The 16,818-nt window shown below is 50.5% G+C and overlaps 1 protein-coding gene across 3 annotated transcripts in view; it reads right to left on the bottom strand.

The window, feature by feature from the left end:
- The window catches only part of LOC147096759 (neuronal PAS domain-containing protein 3-like), a 448,957-nt gene that overhangs the window by 392,528 nt on the left and 39,611 nt on the right, over positions 1 to 16,818 (bottom strand). Inside the window, exon 1 of one of the 3 annotated variants that reach the window (XM_085973377.1) lies at positions 9,587 to 10,016. The exons of the other annotated variants lie outside the window; for them this stretch is intronic. The gene's annotated coding sequence lies outside the window, so the exon portion shown is untranslated. Of the gene's footprint in view, positions 1 to 9,586; positions 10,017 to 16,818 lie in introns of those variants that run through there. 3 annotated transcript variants of the gene reach the window in all.

Below are 16,818 nucleotides of genomic sequence, written 5' to 3'. Positions count from 1 at the left end.
CTATTTCGAAGAAGAGCAGGGGAGTTCTCCCCGGTCATAGAGTTATACAGCACAGAAAGAGGCCCATTGTGTCCGCGCCGGCCATCAAGCCCTGTCTATTCTAATCCCATTTTCCAGCACTTGGTCCGTAGCCTTGTATGCTATGGCGTTTCAAGTGCTCATCTAAATGCTTCTTGAATGTTGTGAGGGTTCCTGCCTCTACCGCCCTTTCAGGCAGTGAGTTCCAGATTCCAACCACCCTCTGGGTGAAAAAGTTTTTCCTCTAAACCCCCTGCCCCTTACCTTGAAACTATGCCCCCTGGTTATTGACCCCTCTGCTAAGGTGTCCTGGCAAAATATTTATCCCTCAACCAACATCACTAAAACAGATTGTCTAGTTGCTGTTTGTGGGAGCTTGCTGCGCTCAAAGTGGCTGCTGCGTTTCCCTAGATTACAATAGTGAGGAAAAGTACTTCATTGGCTGTAAAGCGCTTTGGGACGCCCCGAGGTCGTGAAAGGTGCTGTAGAAATGTAAGTTCTTTCTTTCCTTTTTACGAGTGGCTTCAAGTGGGTTCTGGCAATGGAACCCCAAAACATGGGCCTAACCCTTTTTCAGATTCTGCACCAAATCTGTCTTCATTAATGACTTCTTAGTCCTCCTTTGCCTTTTTGAAAATTGGCTTCAATGCATTTTACAAGATACTCCACTTAACAGCACTGGGCTGAAGAGCTATCTCTCTGTATGTACCAATTTAAGGATCCATTAGTATTCAATTCAGTTCAATTTATTTGATTCGTACACAGCGGCCTAGCTAGAGATGAACATAACCGTCCGCTTTTAGTGGGAAAGTGGAGAGCTATTAACTGCCAAGAATTGGGATCTGGATTTATGCGCTGCACAGTGTGTTTATATATTCTCCTCCGTTCATTAAAAGGAGACAGAATCCCCCTCGTTAGCCCTTCCCACCCCCCACCAGTCCCCAAAGCACCAGACCATCCACGAGCAAAAGGCTAGAGAAGCGACTCGGTTTCATTTACCGAGGAACCCTAGGTGAAAGGTCAAGGTTCATTGTCGAGATCACAGACAAGGGGTGAAAGGAACACCAAAGGAGAGGAGATAAATCAAGAAGTGGCGGTTAAACTAGCCCCCCGAAAGCTCTTGGCTTTAAAAACACGTCGACTGTCGGAGGGAAGGGGCCACACGGAGGGAGAGGCGAGGACTCCGACAAGCTCGGCGGTCCTCAGAAAGAACGGAGTTAGGTCTAGAGATGGCTGGACGAGTCTTGATTTCAACACAGCTGAGGAATTCAGAGAGAAGGAGGCTTGTGTAGGACGAGACATTTAAAGCTTAGGAGGAACAAGAGAAGAAAGTTCATAAGAGCACTGGGCATGGTAGAACATAGAGAAAGACGAGGGCAGTGCATGCAAATCTCGTGAACCAGCTGCCGGAAATTGAGGACATATTCTTCCCCCCCATCCCCCAAATTTCAATTTTTCCACCCTTTTCCCTTCCTTAGGGATGCCTCGCCGGTGTGCAAGCCCATGTCCCACCTTTCTCTGGGGCGTCAGTCCACCGAACCCGATCTTTTTTGTGCGCCGAGTTCCCAGGGGCACGGCGGGCTGTGTGGCTCCACCTGTACATCATTAACTGAGCATGTGTGCCGAGAAACAGAGGGCGCCGGGTCACGGTGGAAAGGCGAGGTCCTGACTCGACCAATTGCGACTGAAGGCAAATCCATTCGTAAAAAAGGGACGCTGGCATCGTGCTTTTTTTTTATATAAAGTGTCTCAGCCTGGCTCAGTAGTGCCTTGCCTTCGAGTCAGAAGGTTGAAGCAACCATTTCAGGACTTGAGCACATAATCTCGGCTGACGGTGCAGAACAAAGCGAGGGTTTCATTGCCGCAAGGTGCCGTCCCTCGGATGAGACCGGTTTGTCTGGTTTGTGGATGATAAAGATCAGATTCCACAACATTACTGAGGGAAGTGTCAGCTGTGGCCCAGTGGGTAGCACACTTGTCTTTGAGTCAGAAGGTTGTGGGTTCAAGTCCCACTCCAGAGACTTGAGCACAAATCCAGGCCGACACTCCCAGTGCAGTGCTGAGGGAGTGCCGCACTGTTGGAGGTGCCGTCTTTCGGATGAGACGTTAAACCGAGGCCCCGTCTGCCCTCTCAGGTGGACGTAAAAGATCCCACGGCCACTATTTCGAAGAGCAGGGGGAGTTCTCCCCGGTGTCCTGGCTGATACTTAGCTCTCAACCAACATTACAAAAACAGATTATCTGGTCATTATCACATTGCTGTTTGTGGGAGCTTGCTGTTCGCAAATTGGCTGCCGTGTTTCCTACATTACAACAGCGACTACACTTCAGAAAGTACTTCATTGGCTGTAAAGCGCTTCTGAGACGTCTGGTGGTCGTGAAAGGCGCTATAGAAATGCAAGTCTTTCTTTCTAGAAGAGAAAGGGTGCGTTCTCGGCCCAGTGTCCTGGGCAACATTCCTCCCTCAACCAACAACACTAAAAGAAAACAAATTAACCCAATCATTCGTCTCGTTGCTCAATGTTGGGCACAGATGCCTTCGCCCACAGAACAATCAAGGCCACTCGAACAATAACTCATTGTTTGGAGCAGTTGGAGATGCTTAGATATGCTGAGGTGCTGCTTAAATATAAGCCCCAGTGACTGGGACTCAAATCCCCCGCGGCAACCGCCCTACTCGTAATAAATTAAACCACCTCACCCTCCGTTGCAGGTCTGCCATTTTAACCAGCGCTCGTGTGGGTACAGTACGGAGAATCTGGCCTCTGCACCTTCCTATGATATGCCCGACACGAAGGGATTTCATTGCCCCCTCCGTGTGGTACTTTCTAAGCTCAATTGTGCTTGCGTGGTTTCAACTTAGCTGAGGCCGTTTAAAATAACCCTTTGACAGCGGTCTGTCAGCCGAGGCTCAGTGGGTAGCACTCTCGCCTCCGAGTCAGAAGGTTGTGGGTTCAAGTCCCACTCCAGAGACGCTAGGCTGACACACCAGTGCAGTGCTGAGGGGGCGCTGCACTGTCAGAGGTGCCGTCTTTTGGATGAGACGTTAAAACCGAGGTCCCGTCTGCGCTCTCAGGTGGACGTAAAAGATCCCGCGGCCACTAATTCGAAGAGCAGGGGGCAGTTATTCCTAAATCACTGAAAAAGCAGATGATCTGGTCATTATCACAAAGCACTGGAGAGGTACCACCAATGCTGCCTCCGCAAGATCCTGCAAATCCATTGGCAGGATAGGCGCACCAACGTCAGCGTTCTCGCTCAGGCCAACATCCCCAGCATCGAAGCTTTGACCACGCTCGATCAGCTCCGATGGACGGGCCACATCGTCCGCATGCCCGATACGAGACTCTACTCGGAGCTCCGACATGGCAAGAGAGCCCCAGGTGGGCAGAGGAAACGCTTCAAGGACACCCTCAAAGCCTCCTTGAAAAAGTGCACCATCCCCCACCGGCACCTGGGAATCCCTGGCCCAAGACCGCACAAAGTGGAGGAGAAGCATCCGGGAAGGCGCTGAACACCTCGAGTCTCTTCGCCGGGAGCAAGTGCAAGGAGCGCACGTCAACCCAAGCACCCCACCCCCCCACCCGCCCCCTTCAACCACCGTCTGCCCCACCTGTGACAGAGACTGTAGGTCCCGCATTGGACTCATCAGTCACCTGAGAACTCATTTTTAGTGTGGAAGCAAAAGTCATCCTCGGTTCCGAGGGACTGCCGAAGAGAAGAAGTTTGTGCGCAAATTGGTGGCCGCGTTTCTTACATTACAACAGCGACTACACTTCAACAAGTACTTCATTGGCTGTAAAGTGCTTTGGGATGTCCAGAGGTTGTGAAAGGCGCTGTAGAAATGCAAGTCTTTCCTTTTTAACCGTGTTAAAATAATGCAAGCAGGGATTCAAAGTGGTCGCGTTAACCAGTGCGCGCAAAAATACCGTGCGGCTAGAATTTAATCCCCTCGTTACACAACGGGAAAAAGGACGCAACTACCCCAGCTTCATTCTGATGAACGTAAAACTATCACCCATTTTCCCTAATGACGCAGCCCTCAAAACTTTCCTTCAGGGCCATGTGAAAACAGAAAAGGGAATGCGGCACTGAGGTAATTCAAAGGGATCGGAAACTCATAGCTTTCTTCTGAAGGTTAGGACCCTTTCTTAAAGGATATTTATTTGCTCGCCGTCACTCTCTGCGCAGCTCCCTTGGGGGCAGTTGATCTGCATCTCGGCCTTTGCCATCCCACTCTCCGGCCATCACTAGTACGAGTGTGAATACAGTTCAGGGTGAACTTACGTGCCTTGTGGGGGCCACCTGGAGTCTCTCTAGGCCTTTCCAAGACAACAATGAGGCTTAAAATGTGGCCCCCAAGGATATATCCTCGGCCCCCTCCTATTTCTCATCTACATGCTGCCCCTTGGCGACATCATCCGAAAACACAGCATCAGTTTCCACATGTACGCTGAGGACACCCAGCTCTACCTCACCACCACTTCTCTTGACCCCTCCACGGTCTCTAAATTGTCAGACTGCTTGTCCGACATCCAGTTCTGGTTGAGCAGAAATGTTCTCCAATTAAATATTGGGAAGACCGAAGCCATTGTTTTCGGTCCCCGTCACAAACTCCGTTCCCTAGCCACTGACTCTATCCCTCTCCCTAACATGTCTGAGGCTGAACCACACTGTTCTTATTTTAAAATTTGTTCATGGGATGTGGGCGTCGCTGGCAAGGCCAGCATTTATTGCTCATCCCTAATTGCCCTCGAGAAGGTGGCGGTGAGCCGCCTTCTTGAACCGCTGCAGTCCGTCTGGTACTCCCACAGTGCTGTTGGGGAGGGAGTTCCAGGATTTTGACCCAGCAACAATGAAGGATCGGCCGATATATTTCCAAGTCAGGATGGTGTGTGACTTGGAGGGGAACTTGGAGGTGGTGGTGTTCCCATGCGCCTGCTGCCTTTGTCCTTCTAGGTGGAAGAGGTCGCGGGTTTGGGAGGTGCAGCCGAAGAAGCCTTGGCGAGTTGCTGCAGTGCATCTTGTAGCTGGTACACACTGCAGCCACAGTACGCCGGTGGTGGAGGGAGTGAATGTTTAAGGTGGTGGATGGGGTGCCAATCAAGTGGGCTGCTTTGTCCTGGATGGTGTCGAGCTTCTTGAGTGTTGTTGGAGCTGCACTCATCCAGGCAAGTGGAGAGTATTCCATCACACTCCTGACTTGTGCCTTGTAGATGGTGGAAAGGCTTTGGGGAGTCAGGAAGCGAGGCACTCGCTGCAGAATACCCAGCCTCTGTTGCCACAGTATTAATGTGGCTGGTCCAGTTAAGTTTCTGGTCAATGGTGACCCCCAGGATGTTCGCAACCTTGGTGTTATATTTGACCCTGAAATGAGCTTCCGACCACATATCTGTAGCATAACTAAAATCACCTATTTCCACCTCCGTAACATCGCCCGTCTCCGCCCTTGCCTCAGCTCATCTCCCGCTGAAACCCTCATCCATGCCTTTGTTATCTCTAGACTTGACTATTCCAACGCACTCCTGGCCGGCCTCCCACATTCTACCCTACGTAAACTTGAGGTAATTCAAAACTCAGCTGCCCGTGTCCTAACTCGCACCAAGTCCTGTTCACCCATCCCCCCTGTGCTCGCTGACCTACATTGGCTCCCGGCTAAGCAGCGCCTCGTTTTAAAATTCTCATCCTTGTTTCCAAATCCCTCCGTGGCCTCGCCCCTCCCTATCTCTGTAATCTCCTTCAGCCCCACAACCCCCCCCCCCCCCGAGATATCTGCGCTCCTCTAATTCTGCCCTCGAGTATCCCTGAATATAATCGCTCCACCATTGGTGGCCGTGCCTTCGGTTGCCTGGGCCCTAAACTCTGGAATTCCCTGCCTTACTCTTACTCCAATTATATAGGGCCTTGGTGAGGCCACACCTGGAGTATTGTGTACAATTTTGGTCTCCTTACCTAAGGAAGGATATACTTGCCATAGAGGGAGTGCAACAAAGGTTCACGAGAATGATTCCTGGGATGGGGGGATTGTCCTATGAGGAGAGAGTGAGTAAACTAGGCCTGCATTCTCTTGAATTCAGAAGAATGAGAGGGGATCTCATTGAAACATACAAAATTATTACAGAGCTTGATAGGATGGATGCTGAGGTTTCCCTTGGCTGGGGAGTCTAGAACCAGGGCCACAGCCTCAGGATAAAGGGTAGGCCATTCAGAACTGAGTTGGGAAGAAATTTCTTCACACAGAAGGTGGTGAATCTTTGGAATTCTCTACCCCAGAGGGCTGTGGAGGCTCAGTCATTGGGTATATTCAAAACAGAAGTCGATAGATTTCTGACTAGTAAAGGCATCAAGGGATATGGCGATAGGGCCGGTGAATGGAGTTGAGGCAGAAGATCAGCCATGATCTCACTGAATGGCGGAGCAGGCTCGAGGGGCCGAATGGCCGACTCCTGCTCCTGTTTCTTATGTTCTATGTTCTAAACCTCTCCGCCTCGCTACCTCTCTCTCCTCCTTTAAGACGCTCCTTAAAACCGACCTCTTTGACCAAGCTTTTGGTCACCTGCCCTAATTTCTCCTTATGTGGCTCGGTGTCAAATTTTTTGTCTTATAATACTCCTGTGCCGCGTCTTGGGACGTTTTGCTACGTTAAAGGCGCTATATAAATACAAGTTGTTGTTGTTGTAAGCAGCAACAACAACTTACATTTTTACAGCACCTTTAATGTAGTAAAACATCCCAAGACGCTTCACAGGAGCGATTATCAAACAAACATTTGGCAGAGCGAGCCACATAAGGAGACATTAGGGCAGGTGACCAAAAGCTTGGTCAAAGAGGTCGGTTTTAAGGAGCGTCTTAAAGGAGGAGAGAGAGGCGGAGAGGTTTAGGGAGGGAATTCCAGAGCTCGGGGCCCAGGCAGCTGAAGGCACGGCCGCCAATGGTGGAGCGCAAGAAATTGGGGGATGCGCAAGAGGCCGGAATTGGAGGAGCGCAGAGATCTCGGAGGCTTGTAGGGCCGGAGGAGGTTAGAGAGATAGGAAGGGGTGAAGCCAGGGAGGGATTTGAAAACACATCACAAAATCATTCCAGCGTCTCTCCACTCCACTGTTGTGCCAAACCGCACCCCCCCCCCCGTCTCTGCAGTATGGGCACCGAACAGTTTGAAGTTGGCACGCATGCCAGTCATTCTCATTGCCTCCCTTCCCCACTCTGCCTATTCTGCCTTCCTTCCCTCCCTCTCCCCCACCCCTGGGAGTCAAGCACAGACATCAACCCTTGTACACATTGCCACAAATGCTTGCTTTCCACCTTCCGAACATAATGGCAACAACAAATGACTGAGGCTCAACATCAGCTCCGCCATTGGCAAGGCAATAGTGAAATAAATTTGTCGGCCACTGCGCACACACACACCGTACATAAACCCTGCACTCTACCACCACATCTCTCACAATATGACACTGTAAAACAGACAGACAGACAACGCTGGGTACGTTTTAAGGCGGGCGTACAATTTTGACCATCGCACACAGCCCCCATGAGCCCTCTCGCAGTTCAGGGAATCATCTGAACCCTGCCTTTCAGCAGGTTTCCGAGCTTTCGTCCGTCTCGGTTTCATACTGCAGTCAGGAAACATCTCCGAGAGAGCGAGAGAGAGATGAGGGAAGTTTTAAGGCAAGTTCAGGATGCACACTGCGGCTTCACTTTTGAAAAGAAAATTTGAATGTTGAAAGGGAATTTCAAAAGTATCAGTTCATCCCAATAATATTTAGTGATGGTTTCTGCAAGAATTTAAAATTCTCATCCTTGTGTTCAAATCCCTCCGTGTCCTCGCCTCGCCCTATCTCTCTAACCTCCTCCAGCCCTACAACCCTCCGAGATCTCTGCGCTCCTCTAATCCTGGCCTCTTGAACATCCCCCGATTTTCATCGCTCCACTATTGGTGGCCGTGCCTTCAGCTGCCTGGGCCCTAAGCTCTGGAATTCCCTCCCTAAACCTCTCCGCCTCTCTCTCCTCCTTAAAACCTACCTCTTTGACCAAGCTTTTAGTCACCTGTCCTAATGTCTCCTTATGCAGCTCGGTGTCAAATTTTGTCCGATAATCGCTCCCGTGAAGCACCTTGGGACGTTTTACTATGTCAAAGGCGCTATATAAATACAAGTTGCTGTCGAGTCAGACTGTCTGTCAGATGTAAATATTGCAGGGAGTTGTTATTTAAGTAACGGTTGATTTAAGGGACAGTCCCTGTGGATTGTGGCCGTGTTGGCAGGCTGCCACTGTCCTCGCTGCAGTTCCACTTTTCACCGGCGAGGGGAGGCGGGGGAGCCGGTGTCGCGGCCTGTGCCGTGGCGAACTTTGAACTGTGCCGACTCTTGGCTTGGCGCTATAAAGCCACCTTGGGGTGGGAGGGGGTGCAAGGGTGCCAGCGGCCGTCCTGAACCTCCCCCAAGCGAAGCTAGAGAAGGGTCTGGTGTCAGGATATTCGACTGTGCAAGGCTTCACTGCCAACTGTTCTCACCAGCCATTTGCACTAGAAGCACTTTGGAGCAAGGGTCATTGGGTCATGATCTCCTCACCCCAACCCAATTGAGGCCAATTATTGGCTCCTTGCCCCTCCCCCCCAACTAAGGCTAAGATTAATTAACTCAATAGAACTGGGATCTTTCTTGGGAACTTTACTTCATCTAGTCTGTACAGCGTGACAGCAGCACACAAGGCATTGCATTCACCCACTGAATCATCAGAGGTGGCCCCCCCTCTCCGCCCATCTAACGCAACACACTGCGGTCCTGCAACAAGGGAACGCCGGCAGCACCATCTCTCAGAGGAGCAGGAGGAGGCCATTCAGCCCCTCGAACCTGTTCCGCCATCCAATGAGATCATCGCAGATCTGCACCTCAACTCCATCTGGCTGCCATTCATCCGCATCCCTTGCTAGACAAAAATCTGTCGATCCCAGTCTTGAAAATTTCAAATGACCCCCCCCCCCCCCCGCCTCCAACCAGCATCCACAGCCATTTGGGGGGAGGGGGGTGGGGGGGAAGAGAGTTCCAGATTTTCGCTACCCTTTGTGTGAAGAAATGCTTCCCGATTTCAACCCTGAATGGCCCAGCTCTAATTTTAAGATTGCGTCCCCTTTTATCTGGACTCCCCCACGCCCCCCCCCCCCCCCCACTACCCCGCCAACAGGGGAAACAGCTTCTCTCCCCCCATCGCCCAGCCCCCAAGCAGAAGAGTCTGGGACACATTCAATGCCAAGGTCAGTGAAAGGGGGGGGGGGGGGAATACTGATGGCACTTTCCCACGTTCAAGGGGAGGGGTTAAAACGCTTAAAATGTGAGAGCCCATCATTCAAGACTTGTTTTACACAGACAGACAGACAGACAGACACAGACACACACACAAGCACTAAACCATACTTTTTATTTTCCTCATGTACATCTGTGTAGCACAAAACCATTCAAATAAAAACAAATTAGTTTATCACACGTCTATTAAAAGAAAAAGGGGTGTATAGGTCAGAAAAATGATTAAAATTTCACAAAACACGAGAGAGAGGGAGAGAGACATTTACCATTTCTGGGCAATGGGAGAGTCCGCGGGTCTTGCACCGGTCATAGTCCTATTTGCAGATACGATCCGGAGGGCAGCGGAGCGAAACAGCCCCATGGAGCCTGGTAGCTTCATTCAGCACTGCAATTCCCACAATAAGTGACGGCGAGACATAATCAATAAGATCCATAGGCCGGCCACTAATGAAAGTACAAGCCCCTTGCTCTCTTGCTAGCAAACAGAGACTTGGAGGATTCGAAACTAGTTCTGAAAAGCTTTAATAACGCGTGGTCTTGCTGTCACTTTCTGCCGGTTGCTGTGCGGTTGGGTTCCTTTTTGGCATTGTCGGGGAAGTGGAAGAAAAAGATTTTTTTCCTTTCTCGCTATGTCCTAGCAACCGCAGCAACAGCACTCTGAGGCGGCGTGCAATCATCAGCCAGCTACAGCTTTTATAATTCAGGTCACAAGGGGCTCTGGCTGGGAGGGGAGACAAGGAGGAAAGCAGAGAGAGAGAGCGAGCGAGCGAGAGAGAGAGGGGCGGAGGGGGGGGGGTGGTGGTTGGTGAAGGAATTCTGTCACACTGGTCTTCTAAGCAAGGACAGACACAGACACGTACAAGAGAGAGAGGCACTTGGCCAATACCACAGCATACAGTCGCAAACCTGATCTCACCGGCCTTCTTCCCCCCCCCCCCCCCAACACCTCCCACCCCCTCCCTTCTCAACAACAACTTGTATTTATTCGGCGCCTCTAATGTAGAAAAACGTCCCAGGGCCGCTTCACAGGAACGTTATCAAACAAAATTTGACACCGAGCCACATTTGGCGATATTAGGGCAGGTGACCAAAAGCTTGGTCAAAGAGGCAGGTTTTAAGGAGCGTCTGAAAGGAGGAAAGAGAGTCGGAGAGAGTTCAGGGCCTTGGCAGCTGAAGACACGGCCGCCAATGGTGGAGTGATGAAAATCGGGGATGCGCAAGGGGCCAGAATTAGAGGAGCGCAGAGATCTCGGGAGGGTTGTGGGGCTGGAGGAGATTACAGAGATAGGGAGGGAGGCGAGGCCAATTTTCGCTCCTCTTTGGAAGGGGACGCGATCATTCTTTGGTTCCGCAGGCACGTTTTCATACCATTCTTCATGTACAAGCCTATGTCATAGGTTAACTAACTGGGGGGTGGCAGAGGGGGGGGGGGGGGGGGTGACCAGGCAATGCTCGGGAGTCGGTGTGATTTCTGTCAGCCTGTCATCGGACTTCTCAATGTTCCTGTGTTCGATTGCTTACTGGTTTATTGTCGATATTGCTGCATAACTAATCAAAGAAAGACATCTTCTGCTTTAATACTGTTTTCTTTCAGGCAGCTAGTGGTGTACTTCAGAAGGTGGGGAACAGGGAGTTCCTGGGAATGTGTTAATACATGCAGGGACTTAACCACGCCACACAGTTTAAATCACCGGCCTTAACGGCGAGCACCAGATTCGCCTCAGATAATGAAGCAGTCCATGTCCGCAAGACCTGGACAACATTCAGGCTTGGGCTGATAAGTGGCAGGTAACATTCGCGCCACACAAGTGCCAGGCAATGACCAACACCAACAAGAGAGAATCTAGCCACCTCCCCTTGACTTTCAATGGCATTACCATCGCCGAATCCCCCACCATCAATATTCTGGGGGTCACCATTGACCAGAAACTTAACTGGACCAGCCACATAAATACTGTGGCAACAAGAGCAGGTCAGAGGCTGGGTATTCTGCGGCGAGTGTCTCACCTCCTGACTCCCCAAAGCCTTTCTACCATCTGCAAGGCACAAGTCAAGAGTGTGCTGGAATACTCTCCACTTGCCTGGATGAGTGCAGCTCCAACAACACTCAAGAAGCTCAACACCATCCAAGAAAAAGCGGCCCGCTTGATTGGCACCCCATCCACCACCTTAAACATTCACTCCCTCCACCACCGGCGCACCGTGGCTGCAGTGTGTACCATCTACAAGATGCACTGCAGCAACTCACCAAGGCTTCTTCGGCAGCACCTCCCAAACCCGCGACCTCTTCCACCTAGAAGGACAAGGGCAGCAGGCGCACGGGAACACCACCACCTCCAAGTTCCCCTCCAAGTCACACACCATCCTGACTTAGAAATATATCGGCCGTTCCTTCATCGTCGCTGGGTCAAAATCCTGGAACTCCCTCCCTAACAGCACTGTGGGAGCACCTTCACCTCACGGGACTGCAGCGGTTCAAGAAGGCGGCTCACCACCACCTTCTCAAGGGGCAACTAGGGATGGGCAATAAATGCTGGACCTCGCCAGCGACGCCCACATTTGAGGGAATGAATAAAAAATGTCTGTTCGACTGTGGCAGCATCGCAGCACAGTCTGATCCCGTGCTCACCCGCCGCCCACCCGAATGAACTTTCCAGCAGGAACGACTGGAATGCAATCAGGAGCGAGAACGCATGGCCGACTGCTCCTCCTCTGGATCCCATGGGTGGCCGAGGTTGAGTTGCAAGGGGGCCCTGCCTAAGACCAGCTGACGGCACAGACTAAAAGCTGGGCCTGTCAGCTCTCTGTGTGACTCAGCGCCACCCCAGGAGATACTCGGCCTACAAGGTCATTACTACGATCAGGTCTTTACTTAGCAGAGAGGGGCGGAGGGCGAGATTTGTCCAGCAACTCCCCAAAATCACCAACAGCAGCACGGTGGCATAGTGGTTAGCACTGTTGCCTCACAGCGCCAGAGACCCAGGTTCGAATCCGGCCTCGGGCGACTGTCTGTGTGGAGTTTGCACATTCTCCCCGTGTTTGCGTGGGTTTTCTCCGGGTGCTCCGGTTTCCTCCCACAGTCCAAAGATGTGCGGGTTAGGTTGATTGGCTATGATAAATTGACCCTTAGTGTTAGGGAGATTAAATACGTGGGGTTACGGGGATCAGGTGGGATATGTGTCGCTGCAGGCTCGATGGGCCGAAATGGCCTCTATCTGCACTGTGGGGTTTCTGTGATTCTGTGACACCTCGAAACCCTTGTAGTTATTCACTGGTCATTCATTCGTTTGCTGATTGTGGGATCTTGCTGCGGACAGATTGGTTGCCACGTTGGCCTACATAACAGAGTAGGGACTAAATTTCAAAAGCAATCCATTGGCTATAAAACATCTGGATGATCCAAGAACGTAATAAGGGCAATATAAATGCAAGTTCTTTCTTAGTTCTTTAGCGTGGGAGAGGTCAAAGCAACTCTGGATACAGAGACCAGAGAGTCTAGAACTAGAGGTCACAGTCTCAGGATAAGAGGTCATAGATACATAGAAGATAGGAGCAGGAGTAGGCCATTCGGCCCCTCGAGCCTGCTCCACCATTCAATGAGATCATGGCTGATCATCCAAATTCAGTACCCTGTCCCTGCTTTCTCCCCATATCCCTTGATCCCTTTTGCCTCAAGAAATATATCCAACTGCTTCTTGAATATATTTAATGAATTGGCCTCAACTGCCCTGTGTGGCAGAGAATTCCACAGGTTCACCGCTCTCTGGGTGAAGAAATTCCTCCTCATCTGTCCTAAATGGCTTACCCCTTATCCTTAGACTGTGACCCCTGGTTCTGGACTCCCCCGCCATCGGGAACATCCTTCCTGCATCTAGTCTGTCTAGTCCTGTTAGAATTTTATAAGTTTCAATGAGATCCCCTCTCATTCTTCTAAACTCTTGCGAATATAAGCCTAATCGACCCAATCTCTCCTCATACGTCATTCCTGCCATCCCAGGTATCAGTCTGGTGAATCTTTGCTGCACTCCCTCCATGGCAAGAACATCCTCAGATAAGGCGACCAAAACTGCACACAATACTCAAGGTGTGGTCTCACCAAGGCCCTGTACAACTGCAGCAAGACATCCTTGCTCCTGTACTCGAATCCTCTCGCTATGAAGGCCAACATACCATTTGCCTTCTTAGCCGCCTGCTGCACCTGCATGCTTACCTTCAGCGACTGGTGCACAAGTTTGTCCATTTAGGACTGAGATGAGGAGGAATTTCTTCACTCAGAGGGTGGTGAATCTTTGGAATTCTCTACCCCAGAGAGCTGTGGATGCTGAGGTTCGAGGGGCCAAATGGTCTACTCCTGCTCCTATTTCTTATGTTCTTACGTAGACCAGACATCCAGCGAATGCCTCAACTCAATCATCAATATAAGAGTTCAATTCTATTATTTAAAATGGAACTAAATAAAGTCCCAATTTTAGTTCTCTCAGTTTTAAGTTCTCCCCCTCCATGCTTAGCACTGACCCCATCTGGGAGTGTGGACATGGCTTCTTAGTGCCTCCCCTTCATCTCACCACCCAAAGGGCAGATGAGCTGACATCGCGAATTGGCCAGGCTGAGGGAAGGCGGGCAATCGCAGGGAATGAACTCCAACCACACTGCAACACTCACCGTCCGCCCGCCTACACACGGTGTCGCTGGGTTCCCCCAACATCGTGGAATCCTTTTCCACCTTCAGAAATGCCTCACCACCAGCCTCCGCCCAAACCCCCCTCGCCAACCCCCAACCCCCCTCTCCACCCCATGGCCTACTGTCCAAGTACACTAAGCCATTCAGACAGGAGAAAGAAAGACTTGCATTTCTTTATATAATGGGAAATAAGGAAATGGCAGATCAACTAAATGCATACTTTGGGTCAGTCTTTACGAAGGAAGACACAAAAAACCTCCCTGGGATATCGGGAAAAATAGGGACATTGGCAAAGGAGGAACTGACGCAAATCAATATCTCTAAGGATATGGTGTTAAGGAAGCTAAAGGGATTGAAGGTGGACAAATCCCCAGGGCCTGATAACATGCATCCTAGGGTACTGAAGGAGGTGGCCCTAGAGATAGCGGATGCACTAAGGATGATTTTTCAGAATTCATTAGACTCGGGAACAGTGCCGATGGATTGGAGGGTAGCTAACGTTACCCCACTATTCAAAAAGGGGGGTAGGGAAAAAGCAGGTAATTACAGACCTGTAAGCCTTACATCAGTTGTGGGCAAAATGCTGGAGTCCATCATTAAGGATGAAATAGCGGAGCACTTAGCAAATGGGGACAGGATAGGACAGAGTCAACATGGATTTACAAAGGGTAAATCGTGCTTGACTAATCTATTGGAATTTTTTGAGGGAGTAACTGGTAGAATAGATGGGGGAGAGCCAGTAGATGTGGTGTACCTGGACTTCCAAAAGGCCTTCGATAAGGTCCCACATAAAAGATTAGCATGGAAAATTGAGGCTCATGGGATAAAGGGGAAAGTTTTGGCGTGGATAGGGAACTGGCTGTCAGATAGAAAACAGAGAGTTGGAATAAACGGCTCATTTTCTGAATGGCAGGCAGTAACAAGTGGGGTACCACAGGGATCTGTCCTGGGCCCCCAGCTGTTCACAATTTACATTAATGACCTGGATCAGGGAGTCGGATGCAGCATTTCCAAATTTGCAGACGACACTAAACTAGGAGGGGGAGTGGGCTCAGAGGAAGAGACCAGGAAGCTCCAGAGCGATTTGGACAGACTGGGCGATTGGGCGGATAAATGGCAGATGCACTATAATGTGGACAAGTGCGAAGTTATCCACCTTGGGTGCAGGAACGGGAGGGCAAATTATTATTTAAATGGCAATAGATTGGGAGAGGGGGAAGTACAGCGAGACCTGGGTGTTCTTGTACACCAGTCACTGAAGGCGAGCATGCAGGTGCAACAGGCGGTCAAGAAGGCAAACGGTATGCTGGCCTTCATAGCAAAAGGGTTAGAATACAGGAACAGGGATACCTTGCTGCAGCTGTACAGGGCACTGGTGAGACCACACCTCGAGTACTGTGTACAGTTTTGGTCGCCTCATCTGAGGAAGGATGTTCTTGCCATGGAGGGGGTGCAGCGGCGATTCACCAGGCTGATACCAGGAATGGCGGGAATGACCTATGAGGAGAGACTATGTAGTTTAGGGATGTACACACTGGAGTTTAGAAGATTGAGAGGGGACCTCATAGAAGTGTATAAAATTCTGACAGGTCTAGACAGACTGGATGCAGAAGGAATGTTTCCCTTGGCGGGTGAGAACAGAACTAGAGGACATAATTTAAGGATAAGGGCTAAACCATTTAGGACAGAGATGAGGGGGAATTTCTTCACTCAGAGAGTGGTGAACCTGTGGAACTCATTGCCACAGAGGGCAGTGTACGCCAGCTCATTAAATATATTTAAGAGGGAATTAGATATATTTCTACGGGCAAAAGGGGTTAAGGGTTACGGAGAGAAGGCGGGGACGGGATACTGAATTAAAGGATCAGCCATGATCTCATCGAATGGCGGAGCAGGCACGAAGGGCCGAATGGCCTACTCCTGCTCCTATCTTCTATGTATCTATGTATCTATGTACAGCACCTTTCACAACCACCGGATGTCCCCAAGCGCTTTACAGCCAATGAAGTACTTTTGAAGTGTGGTCACTGTTGTAATGTAGGAAACGCGGCAGCCAATTTGCGCACAGCAAGCTCCCACAAACAGCGATGTGATAATGACCAGATCATCCGTTTTTGTGATGTTGATTGAGGGATAAATGTTGGCCAGGACACCGGGGATTCTTCGAAATAGTGGCCATGGGATCTTTTACATCCACCTGAGGGGGCAAACAGGGCCTCGGTTTAACGTCTCATCCGAACACAGCAGCTCCGACAGTGCGGCACTCCCTCAGCACTGCACCGGGAGTGTCAGTCTAGACTTTCTTTGTGCTCGAGTACCTGGAGTGGGACTTGAACCCACAACCTTCTGACTCAGAGGCGAGGGTGCTGCCCACTGAGCCACGGCTGACACTGAAAGTCTTAGGTTTGATCTTCGGTTGTGCTGAGTTAGCTGCCTTCAACTTGGGTAGATGTGAAGACACTTCTTCTTCCGTATGGCAGTAACAAAGCAAATCAAATGTCAATATCCAAGTCAAAGCTTCCGGTGTAACAGCGTGGATATCTTGTAGGCTGCCTGCGAATCCCCTCTGAGGGCAGTGCTCAATGATGTGCTCCAGGGTCTGATCGGGAGCTCCACAGTCGCCTGATGGGGAGGCTTTAATCTTCCATCTATGGAGAAGGTGGCAGCATCTACCATGACCGGTTCTGAGGTGGTCGATGGTTGTCCACTGTTTGCAAGGAAGCTTTGACCCTTCAGGTTGTACGGTGGGCTCCTCCATAAGGAATCCATTCCGTATGTCGCAGTTGTTCTTCCAAGTATTTCGCCATCGGTCATCAA

The sequence above is a fragment of the Somniosus microcephalus genome, chromosome 34, assembly GCF_052327205.1.
Source record: "Somniosus microcephalus isolate GS21.2 chromosome 34, FLI_Smic_1.0, whole genome shotgun sequence".
In the NCBI taxonomy this organism is placed as follows: Eukaryota; Metazoa; Chordata; class Chondrichthyes; order Squaliformes; family Somniosidae; genus Somniosus; species Somniosus microcephalus.
This window is presented reverse-complemented; position numbering and strand designations above follow the sequence as displayed.